We start from the raw sequence: 3832 nt of genomic DNA, 5'->3' as shown, positions 1-3832 counted from the left end.
CTCTCTCTCTCTCTCTCTCTCTCTCTCTCTATATATATATATATATATATATATATATATATATATATATATATATATATACAAGCATATTAGCTTTTGAGTACTGTAGCAAATTACCAAGCTTGAGCTGGGAGCCTGAAAAGAAACACACATGCACGCGCAGGAGCGCGTGCACCGCCCCCCATGCTCGCGCATTTTCGTGCTTGAGCACTCGCTTGCGCGATTAGGTGCGTGACATAAGACACAGACACATATGCACATGCGTGCTGGAGCACTCACGCACCTTCCCTCCTCCCCCCACATGCTCGCGCGTTCTTGTGCTTGAGTGTTCACATGATTTTGTGCATCACACACACACACACACACACAAACGCACGCGCGCGCGCGCGCACTTTCGTGTTGTAGCGCCCTCACCCCGTCCCCCCACATGCTCGCGCATTCTCGGCTTGAACGTCCACACGACTGCGTGTGTGTACACACCACATACATGGGCGCGCGCACCCCGTTCTCCCCTAACTCTCCCCTCCTCCGCCACACACACACACACACACACACACACACACACACACACACCATTGCTAGAGGGCTGGGTCTGTGCCTCTCAGTTCAAAAAAGAGTAGTTAACAAAGATTCTCGTACTGTTATATTGCTAAATGGCTTTGGATGAGTTATTATCTTTACTAGGCCTTGTTTTTTTTTAATGCCTGAGTGGCATCAATAAGCGGCACTTATTTATTGAAAGGAGAAGAAGGAAACTGAAAAAATAATGATCACACATCACAGGTGCTCAGTAAAATTATTTTATGTCCATTTAACAAATATATAAGAAATAAAAGATTAAATGTATATTTAAATTATGTCGTATTTGATGTTTTGAGGCATAACTGAATAAACAGTAGTATTTAATAACATCACAATTACAGAAATAATCATTTTAATATTAATTATTCTACAGAAAGCACAGATTAGTAACTTATATTTGATTAATAACATCACCATAATTTATATTTTATAATATAGACTTATATTTAGATTATATTTAATAAAACATTCTGAATTTTGTAGATGTCATTTTATAAAACAATTTTTTAAACTAGCATACACGATATTAGATATCATTCTATTATTAGTTTTAAGTCTTTCCCATCCAAAGATGGGCGCTTCCTCTAATGGACCTTCTAAGAGAGACTACGCAGAAAAAATAACTGGATTACGTTTCCTCCCTCGCTTCTGAAAAAACATGGAGTATGTGCTTATACATCAATGCAAAAAAAGAAAAAAAAAAACCTTGTACGATGGCTCGGTAGCAAACTTTCATAGCAAAAGAAGGAAAGAAAAATTATGTTTGTGTAATTTGACCAATAAATCTGTGATAGCCCCATAAATAAAATAATATTGTAAATATTGCTAAAAATTCTTTTTGTATTTGAATTTGCTTCAAATATTCTTTTAAAATTTCCCCTATCTTCCTCATCACAGGCTTCTCCCGAGAGCTCACGCAATTCTTTATGCAACAGGTGAAATGCCTGTTAGCATCCAAAAGATGTTTGCTCTAACGAAACAAAACAAAATCATGGAGGGACCGCTTCTACGGACGTTTTCGCAGTTCTAATAAAGGCAGAGCAACCATTTGGTAGATTCCCGGATAGCCTCCGTTTTGGGGGGCTTTACATATTGAGGTGACCCTTATAATAATAATAGATCCATCACTCTATCTCCTTAGATGTAATTAAGAGAGCCTGTTACTGCGTACCCGGCGGTCATTTACAAGGAAACAGACTAAGTACGCAACAGCTTGGGGGGCTTCGGGGGGGGGGTGTCGGGGATGGGAAGGCGAAGGCTGCGTCCATCTTTCAGAGCACCCGGCTGGACAAACTGGACCAGAGGCAAGCAGGAGAGGAGAAACCGCTCGCAGGCATCCCCCGGCCTCCCGACAGTCTGCTCGCAAGCATCCCACAGTCTCCGGGTGCCCCCTCGCCGCCCCCCGGAGACCGGGCAGGTCTGAGCCCCCGCCACAGCGCGCCCGCGGGATACTCACGGAGAGGAGCGACAGCCCGGCGGCGGCGGCGGTGGCGCGAAGCGGTTCCCTGCGTCCAGGCGAGGACGAGGGAGGTAGCAGCTCGGCCCGCAGGACGGCTGGCAGGCGACGCGCGCTGTCCAGCCAGCTCAGTGCCGCAGTGCGGAGGCGCGCCGCCCGTGACGTCAGGCCCGCCTCTGCCGCTGTTACCTAGGTAACTCAGACTCGAGGACCGGAGCTCGGGGGCCGGACCGCGGCCACGCCCTCTACCCGGCGCGCTTCCGGGATCGGGCGGGGCGGGGGTGCGCGCGCACGCGGCCGGGAGCCGAGGCTCCGCCCCTGCAGCCGGAAGCGAGTCCCCGGTGCCGATGCGTGAACGAGTGAATGAATGAATGGATGAATGAATGAATGAGCGAGTGAATGACGCCGCGCAGCCGAGAAAGACTCGTCACCCCACAAAACGAAGCGCGCCTTTAAGTGTGAATGGGGGAGCCCTGCTGCAGACAGATCCTCAGGCGCCGGGTTTACCGCGTGGAAACGAGAATCGCGCCACGTTTTTCTGGCCAACGCCCCCTCACTTCCGCCTCAGGCGCCATGTTGGGCTGTGCGTCCCCAGGGGTGGAAGAAGACTAGGTGCGCCATCCCCTCGGCTGGGGTCAGAGGCCGTTTTCTGCAGCTTTTCTGTTTTTGTCTGGTACCAGACCTAACACAACACATCTCATCAGGGTCTCTTAAATGCAGTGCGACGACCAATCTCATGCGTGGGAAGTGTCACCAGTGTAAAGATGGCCATGTTGAGCTGCTGAGCTAAAATTTCCCCCTCTAAATCTATCTTGATTTAAGCTATCACCATCCCCGCCGGGTTTTACCGAACCTACCTTTAATGTCCCCAGTGTAGAGCTATCTATCCATCATTACCGTTACCTGAGGCAAGCTGCCTTCAGTCTTACAGGGAGGGACCTGGCCTCGTGACCTGTGTCCTGACTCCAGTTTTGACAACGAATTTTCTTTCACAACACTACCAGAGTAACCTCACTAATGTAAAGCTGGTAACGTTACCGGTACCCTTTTTTAAAAAAAATATTTGAAAGGAGAAAAATAAAATCTCCCTTTGCCACGGATACAGATGCTCCATCTCGCTGGGTTTTCTCATTACTTCCTCTCCCCCCCCCCGCCCCCAGTTTTACACAATTTTTTGAATTGTGTGCATCATGAAATAAGCAATAGAATTGTGTTGCACGTAATTTTATACAATATTGAATTATGTATACAATGTTAATTTGCACCCTTTTCTGCCATGATCCTCGTAGATATTGTCTGCATCTTGAAAATCCTTCCCAAGTCGTGTCCCTTCTGTGAATGTTAGTAAGTTACCCATTAAACACTCTGAGCATTCCTAATGTGCTCACCTCATTAGACTGCGTGTACTGATTTCTAAAAATTTTCATTGGATTTTAATAATTTCATCCACAGCATGTTAAGTATCAAATAGTACCTAATGAACAGTTATTAGATGAATTATGAGCTCCTAGAGCTGTTCATTGTGTCTTCTGTAGTTTTCATATAAACTGAACATCTGAATTGCCAATTTCAAAGTTATAATGTTGGTTGTTTATTCTGAATCGGGTATTATTCTCAGGACACAATTGGCTGAGATCCATGCCAGTGACCACTTTGGTCCCTATTTTTGTAACAGCATGATACATATATATATATATATAGATAGATAGATAGATAGATAGATAGATAGATAGAGAGAGAGAATTTGCAGAGGTCTATCGTGAGATAAGGCAGTATTTATAGCAGAAGGGACAT

At 45.8% G+C, this 3832-nt stretch overlaps 1 protein-coding gene across 4 annotated transcripts in view; it reads right to left on the bottom strand.

The window, feature by feature from the left end:
* The window catches only part of Ahi1 (Abelson helper integration site 1), a 129036-nt gene extending 126778 nt beyond the window's left edge, over positions 1-2258 (bottom strand). For all 4 annotated transcript variants that reach the window (XM_021221070.2, XM_029532960.1, XM_029532962.1 and 1 more), the window contains exon 1: positions 2039-2258. The gene's annotated coding sequence lies outside the window, so the exon portion shown is untranslated. The remainder of the gene's footprint in view (positions 1-2038) is intronic.
* Between the last annotated feature and the right edge of the window lie 1574 nt (positions 2259-3832).

Source organism: Mus pahari, chromosome 21 (genome assembly GCF_900095145.1).
Source record: "Mus pahari chromosome 21, PAHARI_EIJ_v1.1, whole genome shotgun sequence".
Taxonomy (NCBI): Eukaryota; Metazoa; Chordata; class Mammalia; order Rodentia; family Muridae; genus Mus; species Mus pahari.
This window is presented reverse-complemented; position numbering and strand designations above follow the sequence as displayed.